The 27,633-nt window shown below is 40.2% G+C and overlaps 1 long non-coding RNA gene across 4 annotated transcripts in view; it reads left to right on the forward strand.

The window, feature by feature from the left end:
* The first annotated feature begins 2,852 nt into the window (after nucleotides 1-2,852).
* LOC138647831 (uncharacterized) overlaps nucleotides 2,853-27,633 on the forward strand; it is a 269,076-nt gene continuing 244,295 nt past the window's right edge. For all 4 annotated transcript variants that reach the window (XR_011315047.1, XR_011315048.1, XR_011315046.1 and 1 more), the window contains exons 1-2: nucleotides 2,853-2,977; nucleotides 9,309-9,404. This is a non-coding gene — a long non-coding RNA (uncharacterized lncRNA). The remainder of the gene's footprint in view (nucleotides 2,978-9,308; nucleotides 9,405-27,633) is intronic.

The raw sequence follows: 27,633 nt of genomic DNA on the forward strand, positions 1-27,633 counted from the left end.
CACCAAACAATTTTGCCCCTATCTGCATAATGGGAAAAAAAGTGAAAGGAAAAGTGTTGGAGGCGTCGCAGCTACAGAAATAAAATTTTGCACAGTCACACGTCTGGACCCTGAGAGCGTCATAGGCTACGTTGTGAGGTGAAATTTTAACCCCACGCTTTCCAATTCACCAAACAATTTTGCCCCTATCTACATAATGGGGAAAAAGTGAAATGAAAAGTGTTGGAGGCATCGCAGCTACAGCCACAAAATTTTGCACAGTCACACGTCTGGACCCTGAGAGCGTCATAGGCTATGTTGTGAGGTGAAATTTTAACTCCGCGCTTTCCAATTCACCAAACTATTTTTCCCCTATCTATATAATGGGGAAAAGTGAAAGGAAAGTGTTGGAGGCAAATTGACAGCTGCCAGATGTGAACAAGGGGGACTTAAAGAATGAGAGCGATGGCGCAAAAGAGTATATACCGATCAGTTGCTAAGGTGGGGCCCCGACATGAGATACTCACCACACATGGGGATATGAACACACACACAAAATGCGCCACACACTACCACGTGCTTGAACACATATACCACTCTCAGCACACATTTCACCACACATACACCAACCTCGCCACATAAAAGTCGAAACACAAAAGTCGCCGCTCAAAACTCGCCACGCGCAAAACTCGCCACATGCAAAAACTAGGCTCACGCAAAACTCGCCACAAGTGCAAAACTCACCTCATGGAAAACTCGCCACACGCAAAACTTGCACACGCGGAAAAATTGCCACATGCACAAAATTTGCAACACATGCAAAAGTTGCCTCACACAAAACTTGCACATACTCAAAAGGCACCAGACATAAAACTCACCACGCGCAAAACTCGCCATGCGCAAAACTTGCTGCACACAACTTGCTACACTAACCTGTTACATGCAACTCGACACACAAAAAGTTGCTACACGCATGTTGCCACACAAAACTCATCTCACAAAAGTCGCTACATGCATGTCGCCACACACAACTCAACACACACAACTTGACAAACGAAACTCGCCCTAAAACACACACAAGTCTGGTATTAGCCTTCAAAAATAAAAATCTGATTAATAAGCAGACAAACTACAAGAGCAACAAATGTACCATATAGGAAATACAGCAGCTGTCAGTCACATGACCTGTCTATTATGTGTGAGCTAATATATACTGCCAGGGGGAGGGCTTCCTGTTGGCTGGGGATTTATCAGGCTGCCAATTTATCTTACAAATACTGAGGTAAAAATACTGAGCAAATAACGTGTTAACGAGGTCTAATACAGGAGATCACACAGGTATATACTATATACAGGGGAGATGACACACAGATATATACTATATACAGGAGAGATGACACACAGGTATATACTATATAGAGGAGGAGATGACATATAGGTACATATATATATATATATACAGGGGAGATGACACACAGATATATACTATATACAGGAGAGATAACACACAGGTATATACTATATAGAGGAGGAGATGACATACAGGTACATACTATATACAGGAGGAGATGACATACAGGTATATACTAAATACAGGAGGAGATGACACACAGGTATATACTATATACAGGAGCAGATTACCTACAGGTATATACTATATACAGGAGGAGATGACATACAGGTATATGCTATATATAGAAGATGACATACAGGTATATACTATATACAGGAGGAGATGACACACAGATATATACTATATACAGGAGGAGATGACATACAGGTATATACTATATACAGGGGAGATGACACACAGGTATATACTATATACAGGAGGAGATGACATACAGGTATATACTATATATAGAAGGAGATGACATACAGGTATATACTATATATAGGAGGAGATGACATACAGGTATATCCTATATACAGGGGAGATGACACACAGCAGGTATATACTATATACAGGGGAGATGACATACAGGTATATACTATATACAGGAGATGACATACAGGTGTATGTTATATATAAGGGAGACGACAAACATGTATATACTGAGGTGAAAATGAGAGGTGTGAGGTGAAAATGAAAAGGTGTGAGTGCAAAATGAGAGGAGTGAGGGAAAATAGTGTAGTGATCTGAAAATGACAGATGTGAGGTCGAAATGACAAGTGTTAGGGGGGAATGAGAGGTGTGAGGGAGAAAATGAGAGGTGTGAGGGAGAAAATGAGAGATGTGAGGGGGAAAATGAGAGATGTTATGGGGAAAATGAGAGGCGTGATGGGAAAATAAGAGAAGTGACGTGCTATAACTAACCACAGATATTTACTATGCCCAGGCAACGCCGGGCTCTTCAGCTAGTTATATATATATAGATGAAACCGTGTGATCAGCAGTGCTAAATGGGTGTGCTTGGGACGTGATATGGGTGTAACTAATTATGAATGGGTGTAGTCAGGGGCGTGGCCTAAAATTTGCCGCGTTGCGCGCCGCAAACTTTGTCTCTCTTTGGCTACGTTCACATTAGCGTTCCGCTAATGTGCGTCGCTGTTGCGTCGGCGCGCCCCTATGTTTAACATAGGGGACGCGTGCGTTTTTTGGGTGGCGTTTTTCGACACGTGCGTCGTTTCCGACGCTAGCGTCGGACGCAAGAAAATGCAACAAGTTGCATTTTTCGTGCGTCCGATTTTCGTCAAAAAACGACGCACGCGTCGCAAAACGCTGCGTTTTTGCGCGCGTTTTTGTGCGTCGTGCGTTGCGTCGCCGACGCACCGGCGCGCAACGCTAATGTGAACGTAGCCTTTCCCATCTTCATAAGTTGGGAGGTATGGATCACAGCTTGTCTGAGCAGTCAAATAGCTACCAGTAGGAGGCGCTGTAACAAGCCGTCTCCGGTAACCGGCCTGATTTTGACGCCGCTTCCTCCCTCCACAAGAATGTGATAATGGCAGAAGTCCGCAGAGGAGTCCTCCCCTACACGCCCGGCTTTCATCACTAGTAAGTACCGCAGGACGGCGGCAGCTCAGGAGTTCTGCACTTTGTATCAGCCTTAAAGTCTTCAGTGAAACTATTTACTGGCGGGATCTCTGCTTCGCGCGACTCCCGTTAGCGCCCCGGCTGTTCTGTGGTGAGGGGACGGGATCGGCCCCGCGTCCGCCTGAACTTTATAGGGCAGCACTGTGGACATGGGCGCTCCAAGATTCCGGCACGTCGCCTCATAGTGTGGAGCTGTGTTGGTGCCTGGCTGGCCGGGAACAGAGCAGCCTTTGTGTATAATGATGCTGGCTGGGTAACCACGGCAAGATTTGTGTGCATATATGTATCTACATTGTATACAGTGTGTGCATATATGTATCTACATGTGCATACAGTGTGTGTATATATGTACCTACATGTCCATACAGTGTGTGTATATATGTACCTACATGTCTATACAGTGTGTGTATATATGTACCTACATGTCTATACAGTGTGTATATATGTACCTACATGTCTATACAGTGTGTGTATATATGTACCTACATGTCCATACAGTGTGTGTATATATGTACCTACATGTCTATACAGTGTGTGTATATATGTACCTACATGTCCATACAGTGTGTGTATATATGTACCTACATGTGTATACAGTGTGTGTATATGTACCTACATGTCCATACAGTGTGTGTATATATGTACCTACATGTCCATACAGTGTGTGTATATATGTACCTACATGTCTATACAGTGTGTATATATGTACCTACATGTCTATACAGTATGTGTATATATGTACCTACATGTGTATACAGTGTGTGTATATGTACCTACATGTCTATACAGTGTGTATATATGTACCTACATGTCCATACAGTGTGTGTATATATGTACCTACATGTCCATACAGTGTGTGTATATATGTACCTACATGTCCATACAGTGTGTGTATATATGTACTTACATGTCTATACAGTGTGTGTATATATGTACCTACATGTCCATACAGTGTGTGTATATATGTACCTACATGTCTATACAGTATGTGTATATATGTACCTACATGTCCATACAGTGTGTGTATATATGTACCTACATGTCTATACAGTGTGTGTATATATGTACCTACATGTCTATACAGTGTGTGTATATGTACCTACATGTCTATACAGTGTGTATATATGTATCTACATGTCCATACAGTGTGTGTATATGTACCTACATGTCCATACAGTGTGTGTATATATGTACCTACATGTCCATACAGTGTGTGTATATATGTACCTACATGTCTATACAGTGTGTGTATATATGTACCTACATGTCTATACAGTGTGTGTATATATGTACCTACATGTCTATACAGTATATGTATATATGTACCTACATGTCCATACAGTGTGTGTATATGTACCTACATGTCTATACAGTGTGTGTATATATGTACCTACATGTGTATACAGTGTGTATATATGTACCTACATGTCCATACAGTGTGTGTATATATGTACCTACGTGTGTATACAGTGTGTGTATATATGTACCTACATGTCTATACAGTGTGTATATATGTACCTACATGTCCATACAGTGTGTGTATATGTACCTACATGTCTATACAGTGTGTGTATATATGTACCTACATGTCTATACAGTGTGTATATATGTACCTACATGTCCATACAGTGTGTGTATATATGTACCTACGTGTGTATACAGTGTGTGTATATATGTACCTACGTGTCCATACAGTGTGTGTATATATGTACCTACGTGTCTATACAGTGTGTATATATGTACCTACGTGTCTATACAGTATGTGTATATATGTACCTATATGTCTATACAGTGTGTATATATGTACCTACATGTGTATACAGTGTGTGTATATGTACCTACATGTGTATACAGTGTGTGTATATATGTACCTACATGTCTATACAGTGTGTGTATATATGTACCTACATGTCTATACAGTATGTGTATATATGTACCTATATGTCTATACAGTGTGTATATATGTACCTACATGTGTATACAGTGTGTGTATATGTACCTACATGTCTATACAGTATGTGTATATATGTACCTACATGTCTATACAGTGTGTATATATGTACCTACATGTGTATACAGTGTGTGTATATGTACCTACATGTCTATACAGTGTGTGTATATATGTACCTACATGTCTATACAGTGTGTGTATATATGTACCTACATGTCCATACAGTGTGTGTATATATGTACCTACATGTCCGTACAGTGTGTGTATATATGTACCTACATGTCTATACAGTGTGTATATATGTACCTACATGTCTATACAGTGTGTGTATATATGTACCTACATGTCTATACAGTGTGTATATATGTACCTACATGCCTATACAGTGTGTGTATATATGTACCTACATGCCTATACAGTGTGTGTATATATGTACCTACATGTCTATACAGTGTGTGTATATATGTACCTACATGTCTATACAGTGTGTGTATATATGTACCTACATGTCCATACAGTGTGTGTATATGTACCTACATGTCTATACAGTGTGTATATATATGTACCTACATGTCTATACAGTGTGTATATATGTACCTACATGTCTATACAGTGTGTGTATATATGTACCTACATGTCTATACAGTGTGTGTATATATGTACCTACATGTCTATACAGTGTGTGTATATATGTACCTACATGTCTATACAGTGTGTGTATATATGTACCTACATGTCTATACAGTGTGTGTATATATGTACCTACATGTGTATAGTGTGTGTATATGTACCTACATGTCTATACAGTGTGTGTATATATGTACCTACATGTCTATACAGTGTGTATATATGTACCTACATGTCTATACAGTGTGTGTATATATGTACCTACATGTCCATACAGTGTGTGTATATATGTACCTACATGCCTATACAGTGTGTGTATATATGTACCTACATGTCTATACAGTGTGTGTATATATGTACCTACATGTCTATACAGTGTGTGTATATATGTACCTACATGTCCATACAGTGTGTGTATATATGTACCTACATGTCCGTACAGTGTGTGTATATATGTACCTACATGTCTATACAGTGTGTATATATGTACCTACATGTCTATACAGTGTGTGTATATATGTACCTACATGTCTATACAGTGTGTGTATATATGTACCTACATGTCTATACAGTGTGTGTATATATGTACCTACATGTCTATACAGTGTGTGTATATATGTACCTACATGTCTATACAGTGTGTGTATATATGTACCTACATGTGTATAGTGTGTGTATATGTACCTACATGTCTATACAGTGTGTGTATATATGTACCTACATGTCTATACAGTGTGTATATATGTACCTACATGTCTATACAGTATGTGTATATATGTACCTACATGTCTATACAGTGTGTGTATATGTACCTACATGTCTATACAGTGTGTGTATATGTACCTACATGTCTATACAGTGTGTGTATATATGTACCTACATGTCTATACAGTGTGTATATATGTACCTACATGTCCATACAGTGTGTGTATATATGTACCTACATGTCTATACAGTGTGTGTATATATGTACCTACATGTCTATACAGTGTGTGTATATATGTACCTACATGTCTATACAGTGTGTGTATATATGTACCTACATGTCTATACAGTGTGTGTATATATGTACCTACATGTCTATACAGTGTGTGTATATATGTACCTACATGTCTATACAGTGTGTGTATATATGTACCTACATGTCTATACAGTGTGTGTATATATGTACCTACATGTGTATACAGTGTGTGTATATGTACCTACATGTCCATACAGTGTGTGTATATATGTACCTACATGTCCATACAGTGTGTGTATATGTACCTACATGTCTATACAGTGTGTGTATATATGTACCTACATGTCTATACAGTGTGTGTATATATGTACCTACATGTCTATACAGTGTGTGTATATATGTACCTACATGTCTATACAGTGTGTGTATATATGTACCTACATGTCTATACAGTGTGTGTATATATGTACCTACATGTCTATACAGTGTGTGTATATGTACCTACATGTCTATACAGTGTGTGTATATATGTACCTACATGTCTATACAGTGTGTATATATGTACCTACATGTCTATACAGTGTGTGTATATATGTACCTACATGTGTATATGTACCTACATGTCTATACAGTGTGTGTATATATGTACCTACATGTCTATACAGTGTGTATATATGTACCTACATGTCTATACAGTGTGTATATATGTACCTACATGTCTATACAGTGTGTATATATGTACCTACATGTCTATACAGTGTGTATATATGTACCTACATGCCTATACAGTGTGTGTATATATGTACCTACATGCCTATACAGTGTGTGTATATATGTACCTACATGTCTATACAGTGTGTGTATATATGTACCTACATGTCTATACAGTGTGTGTATATATGTACCTACATGTGTATACAGTGTGTGTATATGTACCTACATGTCTATACAGTGTGTGTATATATGTACCTACATGTCTATACAGTGTGTGTATATATGTACCTACATGTCTATACAGTGTATATATGTACCTACATGTGTATACAGTGTGTGTATATGTACCTACATGTCTATACAGTGTGTGTATATATGTACCTACATGTCCATACAGTGTGTGTATATATGTACCTACATGCGTATACAGTGTGTGTGTATATATGTACCTACATGCCTATACAGTGTGTATATATGTACCTACATGTCTACACAGTGTGTGCATATATGTACCTACATGTGTATACAGTGTGTGTGTATATATAATTAATATGTGTGTCTATACAGTGTGTGCATATATGTATCTACGTGTCTATACAGTGTGTGTATATATGTACCTACATGTCTATACAGTGTGTGTATAAATTTAGAGAACTTAATAGCAACAATTTTTTGCAGAAAATAAATATTAAAAAATTATTATAACATCCAATAGATATTAAATAATATGGATAATACCCCAGGTTTTGTTGCTAAAAGAAAAGAGTGGCAACCCACTCGGTAATTTTAGTAAAAATCAAAGAGACTGTCACTTGGACCTACAAGTCCAGAAAATACATATATGACAGCACAAAAAAATAAAGAAATATATATAAACACTCTAAAATATAGAAGCCACAAAGAAAGATAATAGGGATATAAAATAAGCCTTTATTATATACATATGGCAACAACGGCACAACAGTGCACGTACTTGGGATACATCAAAAGAGAATTAAAATATGGCGCATAGACAGGATAAATATAATATGAACAAGGTAGAAAAATCTAATCAATCCCATAAACTATATGTTGGTATACAATTAATAAAACCTTGTGTGTATAAAAATGTATAAAAAAATGTTGAAAAAATTTTTTTTGGGGGGAAGGTGCTTTAACAAGTGGAACTAAAGTGCATGTGCTAATTACAATATGACCATATGCGGTACAAAAAGGTGCCAATAATATATGTGCAACAATTAGAAAAACGGGGGAGGAGGAACTACTCCATACATAAGTGTCCTCACATATAGTGCACAATCGCATTTGTATACCACGTTTAAAAGGATATGGGAGATATATATAGCAGCAATATATACCTGTTTGTCCGATCCTAGCCCAAGTACAGAGCACCCCGACGCGCGTTTCGGAAAATCCTTCGTCAGGGTGTGATGTACGAGCAGAACCAGAGGGGCATATATACTGACCGTAAGCGGCAATAGAGGCGGACCATGCCTAACGTGTCGCGCGCGCTGTCAGGAGGACGCCGGAAGCACACAGAGCCAGCGTCACGCAACCCGGCAGTGGAAACCCGCTGCTAGGCAACCAAGACGCTGGATGCAAGCCAGCCGGGACACAGACAGCGCGTGTGCACAGACATGCCCGCCGCCATGAACGCTGGATATAAAGAAGGTGCAGTAGAAGAAATACGGGCGATAACGAAAGGGAAGGTAGATGTGGGAGCTTATGATGTGCGGCCGAAAAGGGGCAAAAGACTGAGCTAATACTGGACAAATATACTGTGTAGATATGTACAAAGGAAACGGGTAAATATACAGAATTCCATGATTACAATACATATATGGAAGTTATGGAATATGGTACTGTAATTATATAAACCCCCAAAAAACATAATAAATAAATAATAAATCATACATATATGTGAAAAATAATAAATACAAAATCAATAAAAACAAACAAAAACAAAAATACATACAAAATACATAAATACACAGTATACTACATAGGAGTATGTTCGAATAATATCTTTATTCCAATAGGTAGGAATCATTCATCAGGAGACCCACGGACCGGACCAACAGGGCCTGAACGTCCCACGGTGCAAGAAAGGGGGAAGAGAACATCCTCACAGACAGGTATGGACTTAAAGATAAAAATATAATTAAAATAAATATAAAAATAATATAGAAAAATAATAATAATCAGCATAATTCAAATTATAGAAGAGCATTAATAAACCATAATGTAAAGTAAAAAGAAGAGGACATGGGGAAAGGAAAGGGAAGGAGATGGGGAGGGGAAAGGAAGAAGGGGGAAGGGGAGGGGAAAGGAAGAAGGGGGAAGGGGAGGGGAAAGGAAGAAGGGGGAAGGGGAAGGGAAAGGAAGAAGGGGGGTGGAAAGAAGGAGGGGTAGAGAGAGAGAAGGGGAGGAGGAGGGGGGAGGAAAAGGGAAAGAAAGAGAAAAGGAAAAGAGGAAGGGAAAGAAAAGAGGAAGAAGGGGGAGGGGAGTAGAAGAAAGGGAATGAAGGGGAATTAATATAAAAAAGTATAAACAGGAAATATTAATCTCATACTATATCAAAAATAGTATGAGGAATAATATATGACAACACCACTATTCAGAATCATCATAATCTAGATTTAAGTAGTTTTTTAAAAACATGATGAATGACTATATATATATATATATATATATATATATATATATATATATATATATATATATATATACTGTGTGTATATATATATAATGTAAAAAAAGGAACAGCACAACTTTCTAACTTATCTGCGGGTGCAAAGCCTTCAGGAAGCCCGTCCACCGGCTATCCTCAGTCCATAGATTCAAACAAAAAACAGGCAGCACTCCATTATCTTGTGCAGAGTTTATTCAGACCCACATGTCTTTATCACGACGTTTCGGCTCAAACTGAGCCTTTCTCAAGCAGTGAGTGAACCATTTGTGTGCATATAAATACGTTCTAAGCCATAACCGGCCTTAATTAGCCATTAGTGAACAGTATATGTGTTTATAGTTTACTTATAAAAATACTAATTAGTATCATAAAGTGCTACAGTGCATGCCTTCTGTGCTAGTGCTACTGTGTATCGTTATTCTTATAATACACTTCTTACTTACGGAGATGTTTACAGGCAATGGAGGACATCTTCATACACCTCGGCGTTCTCTAAGCGCAACTGCGCATGTCCGCTACGTCACAACACTGTGTTAGACCGCGGACCAATCAGCAACGTCGGCGCCTGCGCATTAGCGCTACGTATCACCATATTGGTAGTGGCATCTCATACAAGAAGGTCAATTCTCTACTCAAGAGACAGCGCCTGCGCATACAGCGCTACACGGCACTTAACGCCACCCTTCACTTGCCAGCACTGATTCCAACTTCTGTGGGACCATGATAGACTTAGACCTACAGTTCTTTGTTCTCACAATATATCTTCTTTTCACCGGGCTTACCATTGCCTCTATTAATTCATGCCCTATGGACCTTTCAACGCATATAATCGCCCTGACACTACGGGCTCAACCATATAACGGCCAATGCCCGTAGGTCATACGGTCACATGCCTAGCAGCGAGTCAACCCTCTCAGGTCAGCTCGCCCCAGGCTTAGACTGTAACAGCGATAGCGTCTACGTCCCGGCATATAGACTCTACTGAAGTTAAAGTTAATAAACAACTGCTGTATAATATTTTAACTGCTTTTATTTATCAATCCGCGGTCCGACACAGTATGGAACCAAAAATAACAGAGGATATATATAACATTTTTCAAACTTAAGTATTTAACTGTATGTCCTCCATGTCCGTAAACACTTCTCCGACCATCTTCAGCTCCCATAAGGGCATCAGACGAAATCTAGGTAAAATTAGAAAAATACATTTTCGTGAATTTCACAGTATTATCTAAAATTAAAAACAAGTAGTCACATTACTGACTCATTGGGACCCAAAATATGATACAACAGAGTTCACGAACATTATTAGATGATTGTATGCATTTTAAAATCTGCATTAAGTCCTCCCGGTCTCAGGGTATTAAGTTCGTAAATCCACATAAGTTCTTTTTTCTTAAGTATCAACTCCCTATCACCTCCTCTTCTCTGTATCGGAACAGCATCTATGATTTTACATTTGAGGTTCTTTTCCGTGTGTTTGCAGTCAGCAAAATGTTTTGGGACAGGAAGGTCCAATCTATTTTTTCTTGTACTGAATCTATGCTGGTTCATTCTCGTTTTAAACTCGCAAGTTGTTTCTCCAACGTACCAAAGATTACATGGACATATGAGCACATATATAACGTAATCCGAGCTACACGTAAGGAATTGTTTTATATTATATACCTTTCCCGTTTTCGGATGTACAAATGTAGGTCCCTTGAGCATATACGTACAATTAACGCAGTTCAAACAGGGAAAACATCCATTTCTTTTACTGCCTGTAAGATATCTCTGGGTGTCTTTTCTTTTGGGACCAATATCAGATTGTATAATCATATCTTTGATATTCCTACTTCTTTTATAGGAATATAGTGGTGGCATTTTGAATTCTGGAATATTTGGTAAGCATCTCCCTAACATAGTCCAGTGTTTTTTAATGATGTTAGATATTTCCCTACTTTCTTCAGTATATGTAGAGACAAAAGGAACCCTGTTCTGGATTCTCCTATGTCTACCATATGATTCACCACAAATTAGTTGCAGTCTCTCTTTTTCCATAACCTTATTTTTTGTTTCTTCTAATAATCTCTTAGGGTATCCTCTATTCAAAAATTTCTTAATTAACTGATCTATTGTTCTGTCAGCTGTATCCTCTTCCTTCACTATACGCCTAACTCTAAGTAGTTGGCTAAGGGGAATTGATCTTTTCATTGAGCAAGGGTGTTGACTATCATACAGGAGTAAATTGTTCCTGTCTGGTTTTTCACGTACAATGTCGTAATGAGTTGATTATTTTTTTGCTCCACTAGTACATCTAGAAATTGAATTTCATTCCAAGATTTTACTACAGTAAATTTAATTGTCTGGTCCACCATATTGAGATATGTATGGAATTCATCCAGTTCTACTTCTGTACCTGTCCACAGGAGGAAGACATCATCTATGTACCTCCACCACTCCAGCACATACCGGAAGTGGTGGGACACATAGACGAGGTCTTCCTCCAGGACTTCCATAACCAGGTTAGCGTATGAGGGGGCCATATTGGCCCCCATAGCCGTTCCCTGTTTTTGCGTGTAAAACGCATCTCCAAACATAAAATAGTTACGTCTCAATATTATCTCCAGCATCCCCAACAAAAAGCTCTTGCCTTCAGGTGTATATTGCCTAACATCCAGCATTTTATCAATGGCTTTTAAGCCTCTATCATGATTAATGGAGGTATAGAGTGAAACCACATCAAATGATGCAAGTAACACTCTATTCTCCAACCGTATGGACTCTATTTTCTTTAGGAAGTCTGTGGTGTCTTTTATATAGGATTTACATGTTCTTGTAATAGGGTTCAATATTTTATCTAGGAATATACCCATTTTATTGAAGACAGAGCCTACCCCTGAAACTATAGGTTGCCCCGGAGGGTCGACCAAAGTTTTGTTTATTTTTGGTGTAATGTATAGCACCGGAGTGCGTGGAATCTCTTCCCATAGGTAGTTGTATAATTCTTGGTCTATAGTACATGCATGTAGTGCTCCTTCTAACCATTTTTTATCTCTTCCTGTATACTGAACTTAGGATCCCTCTCTAGTTTACCATATACATATTCATCACTCAGCTGTCTCATAACTGAAATAGACCTAGAACGTTTCCTTAGACAAATTAAGTTGAGGGAATGGTTCGAGGGAAAGAAAGATACACCAAATGAGAAAATCAGTGAGTTTGATCTTAAAATGGTTGAATTAAAAAACAAAAGTAGATTCATCCCACCAACAAGCTCAGCAGTTATTAAAGCATTTGAGGAAGCTGTAAAAACTGATATAGAGCAACTTAAATATAAAGGTGTCAAAGAGTATAGACGTCCGAACATTACTAAGGAAGAAATGGAAGCATTGGAGGAGCTTGTCCGTGACGGCGATATCATCATCAAACCCGCAGATAAAGGGGGTGCGGTCGTCGTCATGGACAGGCAAGCCTATGTTAGAGAAGTTATGAGACAGCTGAGTGATGAATATGTATATGGTAAACTAGAGAGGGATCCTATGTTCAGTATACAGGAAGAGATAAAAAAATGGTTAGAAGGAGCACTACATGCATGTACTATAGACCAAGAATTATACAACTACCTATGGGAAGAGAATCCACGCACTCCGGTGCTATACATTACACCAAAAATACACAAAACTTTAGTCGACCCTCCGGGGCAACCTATAGTTTCAGGGGTAGGCTCTGTCTTCAATAAAATGGGTATATTCCTAGATAAAATATTGAACCCTATTACAAGAACATGTAAATCCTATATAAAAGACACCACAGACTTCCTAAAGAAAATAGAGTCCATACGGTTGGAGAATAGAGTGTTACTTGCATCATTTGATGTGGTTTCACTCTATACCTCCATTAATCATGATAGAGGCTTAAAAGCCATTGATAAAATGCTGGATGTTAGGCAATATACACCTGAAGGCAAGAGCTTTTTGTTGGGGATGCTGGAGATAATATTGAGACGTAACTATTTTATGTTTGGAGATGCGTTTTACACGCAAAAACAGGGAACGGCTATGGGGGCCAATATGGCCCCCTCATACGCTAACCTGGTTATGGAAGTCCTGGAGGAGGACCTCGTCTATGTGTCCCACCACTTCCGGTATGTGCTGGAGTGGTGGAGGTACATAGATGATGTCTTCCTCCTGTGGACAGGTACAGAAGTAGAACTGGATGAATTCCATACATATCTCAATACGGTGGACCAGACAATTAAATTTACTGTAGTAAAATCTTGGAATGAAATTCAATTTCTAGATGTACTAGTGAAGCAAAAAAATAATCAACTCATTACGACATTGTACGTGAAAAACACAGACAGGAACAATTTGCTCCTGTATGATAGTCAACACCCTTGCTCAATGAAAAGATCAATTCCCCTTAGCCAACTACTTAGAGTTAGGCGTATAGTGAAGGAAGAGGATACAGCTGACAGAACAATAGATCAGTTAATTAAGAAATTTTTGAATAGAGGATACCCTAAGAGATTATTAGAAGAAACAAAAAATAAGGTTATGGAAAAAGAGAGACTGCAACTAATTTGTGGTGAATCATATGGTAGACATAGGAGAATCCAGAACAGGGTTCCTTTTGTCTCTACATATACTGAAGAAAGTAGGGAAATATCTAACATCATTAAAAAACACTGGACTATGTTAGGGAGATGCTTACCAAATATTCCAGAATTCAAAATGCCACCACTATATTCCTATAAAAGAAGTAGGAATATCAAAGATATGATTATACAATCTGATATTGGTCCCAAAAGAAAAGACACCCAGAGATATCTTACAGGCAGTAAAAGAAATGGATGTTTTCCCTGTTTGAACTGCGTTAATTGTACGTATATGCTCAAGGGACCTACATTTGTACATCCGAAAACGGGAAAGGTATATAATATAAAACAATTCCTTACGTGTAGCTCGGATTACGTTATATATGTGCTCATATGTCCATGTAATCTTTGGTACATTGGAGAAACAACTTGCGAGTTTAAAATGAGAATGAACCAGCATAGATTCAGTATAAGAAAAAATAGATTGGACCTTCCTGTCCCAAAACATTTTGCTGACTGCAAACACACGGAAAAGGACCTCAAATGTAAAATCATAGATGCTGTTCCGATACAGAGAAGAGGAGGTGATAGGGAGTTGATACTTAAGAAAAAAGAACTTATGTGGATTTACGAACTTAATACCCTGAGACCGGGAGGACTTAATGCAGATTTTAAAATGCATACAATCATCTAATAATGTTCGTGAACTCTGTTGTATCATATTTTGGGTCCCAATGAGTCAGTAATGTGACTACTTGTTTTTAATTTTAGATAATACTGTGAAATTCACGAAAATGTATTTTTCTAATTTTACCTAGAATTCGTCTGATACCCTTGTGGGAGCTGAAGATGGTCGGAGAAGTGTTTACGGACATGGAGGACATACAGTTAAATACTTAAGTTTGAAAAATGTTATATATATCCTCTGTTATTTTTGGTTCCATACTGTGTCGGAACGGGGATTGATAAATAAAAGCAGTTAAAATATTATACAGCAGTTGTTTATTAACTTTAACTTCAGTAGAGTCTATATGCCGGGACGTAGACGCTATCGCTGTTACAGTCTAAGCCTGGGGCGAGCTGACCTGAGAGGGTTGACTCGCTGCTAGGCATGTGACCGTATGACCTACGGGCATTGGCCGTTATATGGTTGAGCCCGTAGTGTCAGGGCGATTATATGCGTTGAAAGGTCCATAGGGCATGAATTAATAGAGGCAATGGTAAGCCCGGTGAAAAGAAGATATATTGTGAGAACAAAGAACTGTAGGTCTAAGTCTATTATGGTCCCACAGAAGTTGGAATCAGTGCTGGCAAGTGAAGGGTGGCGTTAAGTGCCGTGTAGCGCTGTATGCGCAGGCGCTGTCTCTTGAGTAGAGAATTGACCTTCTTGTATGAGATGCCACTACCAATATGGTGATACGTAGCGCTAATGCGCAGGCGCCGACATTGCTGATTGGTCCGCGGTCTAACACAGTGTTGTGACGTAGCGGACATGCGCAGTTGCGCTTAGAGAACGCCGAGGTGTATGAAGATGTCCTCCATTGCCTGTAAACAGCTCCGTAAATAAGAAGTGTATTATAAGGATAACGATACACAGTAGCACTAGCACAGAAGGCATGCACTGTAGCACTTTATGATACTAATTAGTATTTTTATAAGTAAACTATAAACACATATACTGTTCACTAATGGCTAATTAAGGCCGGTTATGGCTTAGAATGTATTTATATGCACACAAATGTTTCACTCACTGCTTGAGAAAGGCTCAGTTTGAGCCGAAACGTCGTGACAAAGACATGTGGGTCTGAATAAACTCTGCACAAGATATTCAAGATAATGGAGTGCTGCCTGCTTTTTGTTTGAATATATATATATATATATATATATATATATATATATATATATATATATATATATATATATATATATATATATATATATATATATATATATATATACCATGCGAGAAGACGGGGATATAAAAATAAATAAAATTAAGATATATTCTAAAAAATTCCTTAAAAAATATATAAAAGATTATACATATACGCACAAGTGCATGAATAATATATAGAATAATATAATAATAACTAAAATGCAATCATGAAATAATTCATGCATATGTGTGTGTATAGTGCAAAATAAAAAGGGAAAGGGAAGGGGTTGGTTCTGATTAAAAATAGTTATATATAAAAAGTTCACAAAAAGGAGGCAAAGCTCAAATTTTCATTGAGGTCTAAAGGTGTGATGGTTTTGAGAGTCCAAATCCACTTGGCCTCCCTTTTTTGGGGTTTATATAATTACAGTACCATATTCCATAACTTCCATATATGTATTGTAATCATGGAATTCTGTATATTTACCCGTTTCCTTTGTACATATCTACACAGTATATTTGTCCAGTATTAGCTCAGTCTTTTGCCCCTTTTCGGCCGCACATCATAAGCTCCCACATCTACCTTCCCTTTCGTTATCGCCCGTACTTCTTCTCCTGCACCTTCTTTATATCCAGCGTTCATGGCGGCGGGCATGTCTGTGCGCACGCGCTGTCTGTGTCCCGGCTGGCTTGCATCCAGCGCCTTGGTTGCCTAGCAGCGGGTTTCCACTGCCGGGTTGCGTGACGCTGGCTCTGTGTGCTTCCGGCGTCCTCCTGACAGCGCGCGCGCCGCGTTAGGCATGGTTCGCCTCTATTGCCGCTTACGGTCAGTATATATGCCCCTCTGGTTCTGCTCGTACATCACCCCCTGACGAAGGATTTTCCGAAACGTGCGTCGGGGTACTCTGTACTTGGGCTAGGATCGGACGGACAGGTATATATTGCTGCTACATATATCTCCCATATCCTTTTAAACGTGGTATACAAATGCGATTGTACACTATATGTGAGGACACTTTTATGTATGGAGTAGTTTCTCCTCCCCCGTTTTTCTAATTGTTGCACATATATTATTGGCACCTTTTTGTACCGCATATGGTCATATTGTAATTAGCACATGCACTTTAGTTCCACTTGTTAAAGCACCTTCCAAAAAAAATTTTTTTTTTCAACATTTTTTATACAACATTTTTATACACACAAGGTTTTATTAATTGTATACCACCATATAGTTTATGGGATTGATTAGATTTTTCTACCTTGTTCATATTATATTTATCCTGTCTATCCGCCATATTTTAATTCTCTTTTGATGTATCCCAAGTACGTGCACTGTTGTGCCGTTGTTGCCATATGTATATAATAAAGGCTTATTTTATATCCATATTATCTTTCTTTGTGGCTTCTATATTTGAGTGTTTATATATATATATATATATATATATATATATATATATATATATATATATATATATATATTTCTTTATTTTTTTTGTGCTGCCACATATGTATTTTCTGGACTTGTAGGTCCAAGTGACGGTCTCTTTGATTTTTACAGTGTGTGTATGTATACCTACGTGCCTATACAGTGTGTGTATATACTGTATGTACCTACGTGTGTATACAGTGTGTGTGTGTGTATATATATAATATATATATGTGTGTGTGTCTATACAGTGTGTGTGTATATACTGTATGTACCTACATGTGTATACAGTGTGTGTATGTATACCTACGTGCCTATACAGTGTGTGTGTATATATAATGTGTGTCTATACAGTGTGTGTGTACATATATGTACCTACATGTGTATACAGTGTGTACGTATACCTACGTGTCTATACAATGTGTATATACTATGTACCTACGTGTGTACACAGTGTGTGTATATATATATATATATATAATATATGTGTGTGTCTATACAGTGTGTACATATATGTACCTACATGTGTATACAGTGTGTGTATGTATACCTACGTGCCTATACAGTGTGTGTGTGTATACAGTGTGTGTATGTATGTGTGTGTATATATATATATATATATATATATATATATATATATATACATACACACTAGATGGTGGCCCGATTCTAAAGCATCGGGTATTCTAGAATATGTATGTATGTACGTTGCGCTTAGCACAGCCACGTAGTATATAACACAGCCATGTAGTATATAGCAGCCACATAGTATATAGCACAGCCCTCGTAATATATAACACAGCCACGTAGTATATAGCACAGCCACGTAGTATATAACAGACAGCCACGTAGTATATCGCACAGCCCACGTTATATATAACACAGCCCACGCAGTATATAACACTGCCCACGTAGTATATAGCAGCCAGGCAGTATATAACACAGCCCACGTAGTATATAGCAATGTGGGCACCATATCCCTGTTAAAAAAGAAAAAAATTAAATAAAAAATAGTTATATACTCACCCTCCGGCGTCCACCGAAGCTGTCCCGATGCGCGTGATGCTGCCGCCAGCTTCCGTTCCCAGTGATGCATTGCAAAATTACCCAGATGACTTAGCGGTCTCGGTCCAGGATGGGGTGACACACTGGCACTGACTGGAGGGGAGTAGAGAGGGGGCACTGACTTGAGGAGAGTAGGGAGGGGGCCAATTCGCGGCCAGACTAAGCCTGTCGCTGATTGGTCGCGGCCGGCCAGCTCACACCATACCATTCACCGCGCCTCATCATCCTCAGGAAGATGGCCGCCGCCACCGTGAAACCAGTGATTAACCCGGCTCTGCTGCTCGCCTTGGATACCGGGCCGCGGCGTCAGCTCAACTGAGGAGGTGACCGCACCTCTGCCGCCTCCACACCACTGCCGCAACCCCCCGCATGGACGCCAGGCCGCGGCATCGCCCACCTAAGCAGGAAGGGACCCTGTTCAGGTGCACGCCGTACCAACCACCGCACCTCAGCATCACCTCACCTCTGCCTCCACCATGCCTCCTGTGACCCTGCTCTGCCACCGCCAGCCCTCAGGTAAGATACGATACCTTAAATTCGGACAATAAAACGAACCCCAATCTTATAAAAAAAATCTTTTTGTCTGCAATTTTCACCCCAAATTTGGGGAGCGTCTTATGGTCCGGTGCGTCTTATAGTCTGAAAAATACGGGGTGGATATATATATATATATATATATATATATATATATATATATATACTAGATTGTGGCCCGATTCTAACGCATCGGGTATTCTAGAATATGCATGTCCCCGTAGTATATGGACAATGATGATTCCAGAATTCGCGGCAGACTGTGCCCGTCGCCGATTGGTCGAGGCAACCTTTATGACATCATCGTCGCCATGGCAACCATTATGACATCTACGTCGATGCTGTGCCCGTCGCTGAATCAGAGACGCGGGATGTCTACGTCCTTTATGACATCATCGTCGCTGTGCCCGACCAATCAGAGACGCGGCATTTCTACGTCGATACTGTGCCCGTCGCTGATTGGTCGAGGCCTGGCGGCCTCGACCAATCAGAGAGCCGGGATTTCCAAGACAGACAGACAGACAGACAGACAGACAGACGGAAAAACCCTTAGACAATTATATATATATACTAGATTGTGGCCCGATTTTAACGCATCGGGTATTCTAGAATATGCACGTCCCTGTAATATATGGACAATGATGATTCCAGAATTCGCGGCAGTCTGTGCCCGTCGCTGATTGGTCGAGGCAACCTTTATGACGACATCGTCGCCATGGCAACCATTATGACATCATCGTCGCTGTGCCTCGACCAATCAGAGACGCGGGATGTCTACATCCTTTATAACATCATCGTCGCTGTGCCCATTGCTGATTGGTCGAGGCCTGGCGGCCTCGACCAATCAGAGACGCGGGATTTCTACGTCGATGCTGTGCCGGTCTCTGATTGGTCGAGGATCAGAGGATCAGAGAGCCGGGATTTCCAGGACAGACAGACAGACGGAAAAACCCTTAGACAATTATATATATATATATATATATATATATATATATATATATATAATGAAAAAAATCGGAACAGCATCAAATACTACCTTAAAAAATGTGCAAAGCTTCCCAAACCACTGTTCAAAGTGGTTCTAAATATAAGGTTGAAAAAAGGAAAACCGCACTACTCAAGTGAAAAAAAAGTGGACTTTAATGCCCAAACGGCTTGCCATGCCGTTTGGGCATTAACCCCTTCCCGACCTTTGACGCATACGCTGCGTCATGAAAGTCGGTGCCATTCCGACCCATGACGTAGCGTATGCGTCATGGCTGAATCGCGTTCCTGCAGGCCGGGTGAAAGGGTTAACTGTAATTTCACCCGATCTGCAGGGACAGGAGGAGTTGTACTTTAGCCCAGGGGGGGGTGGCTTCACCCCCCCGTGGCTACGATCGCTCTGATTGGCAGTTTCACTTTCAACAGCCAATCAGAGCGATTTGTAATATTTCACCTAAAAAAACTGGTGAAATATTACAATCCAGCCATGGCCGATGCTGCAATATCATCGGCCATGGCTGGAAACACTAATGTGCCCCCACCCAACCCCACCGATCGCCCCCCCAGCCCTCCGATCTGTGGTCCGCTCCCCTCCGTCCTGTGCTCCGCTCCCCCCGTGCTCCAATCCCACCCCCCGTGCTCCAATCCCACCCCACTGCACTGCGATCCACCCCCCAGCACTCCGATCCACCCCCCCGTTCTCCGATCCACCCCCCCGTGTTACGATCCACCCCCATGCTCCGATCATCCCCCCCCCATGCTCCGACGCCCCCCCGTGCCCTGATCTCCCCCCCCCCCCTTATACTTACCTAGCCTCCCGGGGACCGTCCGTCTTCTTTCCTGGGCGCCGCCATCTTCCAAAATGGCGGGCGCATGCGCAGTGCGCCCGCCGAATCTGCCGGCCGGCAGATTCGTTCCAGAGTGAATTTTGATCACTGTGATAAAACCTCACAGTGATCAAAATAAAAAAAAACAGTAAATGACCTCCATAGGTAGGGACAATAATAAAATAAAGAATTCCCCCCCCCACTAAGGTTGGAGTTAGAACTAGGGTTAGGGGTAGGGTTAGGGATAGGGTTAGGGATAGGGGTAGGGGTAGGATTAGGAATGTGCACACGTATTCTGGTCCTCTGCGGATTTTTCCGCAGCGGATTTCAGTGCTAAACCGCTGTGGATTTATCGCGGATTTACCGCGGTTTTTCTGCGCATTTCACTGCGGTTTTACAACTGCGATTTTCTATTGGAGCAGTTGTAAAACCGCTGCGGAATCTGCAGAAAGAAGTGACATGCTGCTGAATGTAAACCCCTGCGTTTCCGTGCAGTTTTTCCGCAGCATGTGTACAGCGATTTTTTTTCCCATAGGTTTACATTGAACTGTAAACTCATGGGAAACTGCTGCGGATCCGCAGCGTTTTCCGCAGCGTGTGCACATACCTTTAGAATTAGGCTATGTGCACACGGTGCGGATTTGGCTGCGGATCCGCAGCGGATTGGCCGCTGCGGATTCGCAGCAGTGTTCCATCAGGTTTACAGTACCATGTAAACGTATGGAAAACCAAATCCGCTGTGCCCATGGTGCGGAAAATACAGCGAGGAAACGCTGCGTTGTATTTTCTGCAGCATGTCAATTCTTTGTGCGGATTCCGCAGCGTTTTACACCTGTTCAATAGGAATCCGCAGGTGAAATCCGCACAAAAAACACTGGCAATCTGTGGTAAATCCGCAGGTAAAACGCAGTGCCTTTTACCCGCGGATTTTTCAAAAATGGTGCTGAAAAATCTCACACGAATCCGCAACGTTGGCACATAGCCTTAGGGTTAGGGTTGGGTTGGAATTAGGGTTGTGGTTAGGGGTGTGTTGGGGTTAGGGTTGTGGTTAGGGGTATGTTGGGGTTAGGGTTGTGATTAGGGTTATGGCTACAGTTGGGATAAGGGTTAGGGGTGTGGGGGGGTTAGTGTTGGAGGTAGAATTGAGGGGTTTCCACTGTTTAGGCACATCAGGGGGTCTCCAAACGCAACATGGCGCCACCATTGATTCCAGCCAATCTTGTATTCAAAAAGTCAAATGGTGCTCCCTCACTTCCGAGCCCCGACGTGTGCCCAAACAGTGGTTTACCCCCACATATGGGGTACCAGCATACTCAGGACAAACTGCGCAACAATTACTGGGGTCCAATTTCTATTGTTACCCTTGGGAAAATTAAAAAATTCTGGGCTAAAAAATTATTTTTGAGGAAAGAAAACGTATTTATTATTTTCACTGCTCTGTGTTATAAACTTCTGTGAAGCACTTGGGGGTTCAAAGTGCTCACCTCACATCTAGATAAGTTCGTTTCGGGGTCTAGTTTCCAAAATGGGGTCACTTGTGGGGGGTTTCTACTGTTCAGCCACATCAGGGGCTCTGCAAACGCAACGTGACGGCCGCAGAGCATTCCATCAAAGTCTGCATTTCAAAACGTCACTACTTCACTTCCGAGCCCCAGCATGTGCCCAAACAGTGGTTTACCCCCACATATGGGGTATCAGCGTACTCAGGAGAAACTGGACAACAACTTTTGGGGTCAAATTTCTCCTGTTACCCTTGGGAAAATAAAGAATTGCGGGCTAAAAAATCATTTTTGAGAAAAGAAATTTTTTTTTTTATTTTCATGGCTCTGCGTTATAAACTTCTGTGAAGCACTTGAGGGTTCAAAGTGCTCACCACACATCTAGATTAGTTCCTTTGGGGGTCTAGTTTCCAAAATGGGGTCATTTGTGGGGGATCTCCAATGTTTAGGCACACAGGGGCTCTCCAAACGCGACATGGTGTCCGCTAATGATTGGAACTAATTTTCCATTTAAAAAGCCAAATGGCGTGCCTTCCCTTCTGAGCCCTGCTGTGCGCCCAAACAGTGGTTTACCCCCACATATGAGGTATCGGCGTACTCGGGAGAAATTGCACAACAAATTTTAGGATCTATTTAATCCTATTGCCCATGTGAAAATGAAAAAATTGAGGCGAAAAGAAATTTTTTGTGAAGAAAAAGTACTTTTTCATTTTTACGGATCAATTTGTGAAGCACCTGAGGGTTTAAAGTGCTCACTAGGCATCTAGATAAGTTCCTTGGGGGGTCCAGTTTCCAAAATGGGGTCACTTGTGGGGGAGCTCCAATGTTTAGGCACACAGGGTCTCTCCAAATGTGACATGGTGTCCGCTAAAGAGTGCAGCCAATTTTTCATTCAAAAAGTCAAATGGCGCTCCTTCCCTTCCAAGCCCTGCCGTGCCCCAAACAGTGGTTTACCCCCACATATGAGGTATCAGCATACTCAGGACAAATTGGACAACAACTTTCGTGGTTCAGTTTCTCCTTTTACCATTGGGAAAATAAAAAAATTGTTGCTGAAAGATCATTTTTGTGACTAAAAAGTTAAATGTTCATTTTTTCCTTCCATGTTGCTTCTGCTGCTGTGAAGCACCTGAAGGGTTAATAAACTTCTGGAATGTGGTTTTGTGCACCTTGAGGGGTGCAGTTTTTAGAATGGTGTCACTTTTTTGGTATTTTCAGCCATATAGACCCCTAAAACTGACTTCAAATGTGAGGTGGTCCCTAAATAAAATGGTTTTGTAAATTTCGTTGTAAAAATGAGAAATCGCTGGTCAAATTTTAACCCTTATAACTTCCTAGCAAAAAAAAAAATTTTGTTTCCAAAATTGTGCTGATGTAAAGTAGACGTGTGGGAAATGTTATTTATTAACTATTTTGTGTCACATAACTCTCTGGTTTAACAGAATAAAAATTCAAAATGTGAAAATTGCAAAATTTTCAAAATTTTCGCCAAATTTCCGTTTTTATCACAAATAAACACAATTTATTGACCTAAATTTACCACTAACATGAAGCCCAATATGTCACGAGAAAACAATCTCAGAATCGCTAGGATCCGTTGAAGCGTTCCCGAGTTATTACCTCATAAAGGAACACTGGTCAGAATTGCAAAAAATGGCAAGGTCTTTAAGGTCAAAATAGGCTGGGTCATGAAGGGGTTAAAGTCCACTTTTTTTTTTATTTGGATAGTGCTGTTTTCTTTTTTTTCATCTATATATCTATCTATATATATATATATATATATATATATTCTAGCTGAAGAGCCCGGCGTTGCCTGGGCATAGTGAATATCTGTGGTTAGTTATAGCACCTCACTTCTCTTATTTTCCCATCACGCCTCTCATTTTCCCCCTCACTCCTCTCATTCCCACCTAACACTTGTCATTTCGACCTCACACTCACATCTGTCATTTTCCAATCACTCCACTATTTTTCCTCACTCCTCTCATTTTGCACTCACACCTTTTCATTTTCACCTCACACCCCTCATTTTCACCTCACACCTCATTTTTCCCTTAGTATATACATGTTTGTCATCTCCCTTATATATAATATACAACTGTATGTCATCTTCTGTATATAGTATATACCTGCTGTATGTAATCTCTTCCTGTATATTGTATATACCGATGTGTCATCTCCTCCTGTATATAGTATATACCTGTATGTCATCTCATCTGTATATACTATATACCTGTATGTCATCTCCTCCTATATATAGTATATACATGTATGTCTTCTCCCCTGTATATATAGTATACACCTGCTGTATGTCATCTCCCCCTCTCTATATACCTATGTGTCATCTCCTCTTTTATATAGTATATACCTGTGTCATCTCCTCCTGTATATAGTATATACCTGTGTGTCATCTCCCCTGTATATAGTATGCACCTGTATGTCATCTCCTCCTGTTTATAGTATATACCTGTGTGTCATCTCTTCCTGTATATAGTATATACGTGTGTCTTCTCCCCTGTATATAGTATATACCTGTCATCTCCCCTGTATATAGTATGTGCCTGTATGTCATCTCCTCCTGTTTATAGTATATACGTGTGTCATCTCCTCCTGTATATAGTATATATCTGTCATCTCCTCCTGTTTATAGTATATACCTGTGTCATCTCCCCTGTATATAGTATATACCTGTCATCTCCCCTGTATATAGTATATACCTGTGTGTCATCTCCCCTGTATATAGTATATACCTGTGTGTCATCTCCCCTGTATATAGTATATACCTGTCATCTCCCCTGTATATAGTATATACCTGTGTCATCTCCTCCTGTATATAGTATATACCTGTGTGTCATCTCCTGTATATAGTATATACACCTATGTGTCATCTCCTATACATAGTATATATCTATGTGTCATCTCCTCCTATATATAGTATATATCTGTGTCATCTCCTCCTGTATATAGTATATATGTGTCATCTCCCCTGTATATAGTATATACCTGTATGTCATCTCCCCTGTATATAGTATATACCTGTATGCCATCTCCTCCTGTATATAGTCTATACCTGTGTGTCATCTCCTGTATATAGTATATACCTGTGTGTCATCTCCCCTGTATGCACTGTGTTCCAAATTATTATGCACAAAGAGTTTAGGAGTGATAAGGTTAGAATTTTTTTGTTGATGTGGTGATGTGTGTCAGGGCTCTTTATATCACTGAAAGCAATTGCAGATACCTGTGCAAATTAGTTTGGCAGGTGTGTCCAAATAAAGGCAAGACTACTTAAGAAGGCTGTTCCACATTATTAAGCAGCCTACATTTTTGGCCAAAATGGGAAAGAAAAAGGATGTGTCGGCTGCTGAGAAGCAACAAATTGTGGAGTATTTAGGTCAAGGCATGACTACAATCAACATTGTCAAGAAGTATGTAGCCGATTCCCAGCACACACGTGTGCGTGCTGATAAGGAAAAATTGAGGACTCTTTCCAACAGGCAATTGCATAAGGTTAAAAGCACAGCTGCAAAAATGCCTCGTCATAGCAGCAGACAAGTTTTTGAAGCTGCTGGTGCCTCCAACGTCCCCAGAACAACAAGATGCAGGGTCCTTCAGAGGTTTGCAGCTGTGCGTAAGTCATCCTGTCGACCACCTCTATCCACTGCACACAAACAGAAACGGCTCCAGTGGGCCAAACGATACATGAAGACTGACTTCGAAACTGTTTTGTTCACCGATGAGTGCCATGCAACGTTCGATGGTCCAGATGGATGGAGTGGAGGATGTCTGGTTGATGGACACCCCATGAAAACACGGCTAAGGCGCCAACAAGGAGGAGGTGGAGTAATGTTTTGGGCTGGAATCATGGGGAGAGAGATTGTCGGCCCCTTTATGATCCCTGAAGGGGTAAAGATGAACTCCATAATCTATGTGGAGTTTCTAAAACAACACTTCCTGCCATGGTTCAAGAGGAAGAACCATGCTTTCTGCAGCAAGATCATTTTCATGCATGATAATGCACCGTCTCATGCTGCAAAAAACACATCTGCATCTCTGGCTGCTATGGGCATAAAAGAGGACAAACTTATGGTGTGGCCACCATCTTCCGCTGACCTCAACCCCATTGAGAACCTCTGGAGCATCATCAAAAGGAGTGTCTATGATGGCGGGAGGCAGTTCACATCTAAGCAACAGCTCTGGGAGGGTATTCTGTCCACATGCAAAACAATTGAAGCAGAAATCATCCAAAAACTGACAAATTCAATGGACGAGAGAGTTCAGAAGCTTCTTTCGAACAAGGGGTCCTATGTGCAAATGTAACATCACCTAGAATAAAGTTTTCACTTGAAAACTGTTTGATTTCATTTTGTAATAAACTGATAATGCTTATAATTTCACAATTGACCATTGTTTTGTTCAAAATTAAATAAAAAAGGTTGAAAACTGCTGTGCATAATAATTTGGAACATTCATTTTGAGTGTTTATTTTTTTTTTTTAAAAGATACCTTTTTCTTAGGCAGTTTGTTCCAAAACATTGCAATTATACTAGACTAGTAGATGACTGGAAAATAACAATGACTGCAATTCAGATAGGTAATTTAGAGAAAATTTGAGGAAATATTATTTGCATAATAATTTGGAACACAGTGTATAGTATATACCTGTGTGTTATCTCCCCTGTATATAGTATATACCTGTGTTATCTCCCCTGTATATAGTATATACCTGTATGTCATCTCCTCCTGTATATAGTATATACCTGTGTCATCTCCTGTATATAGTATATACCTGTGTGTCATCTCCTTCTGTATATAGTATATACCTGTGTCATCTCCTCCTGTATATAGTATATAGCTGTGTCATCTCCTCCTGTATATA

The sequence above is a fragment of the Ranitomeya imitator genome, chromosome 8 (assembly GCF_032444005.1).
Source record: "Ranitomeya imitator isolate aRanImi1 chromosome 8, aRanImi1.pri, whole genome shotgun sequence".
NCBI lineage: Eukaryota > Metazoa > Chordata > Amphibia > Anura > Dendrobatidae > Ranitomeya > Ranitomeya imitator.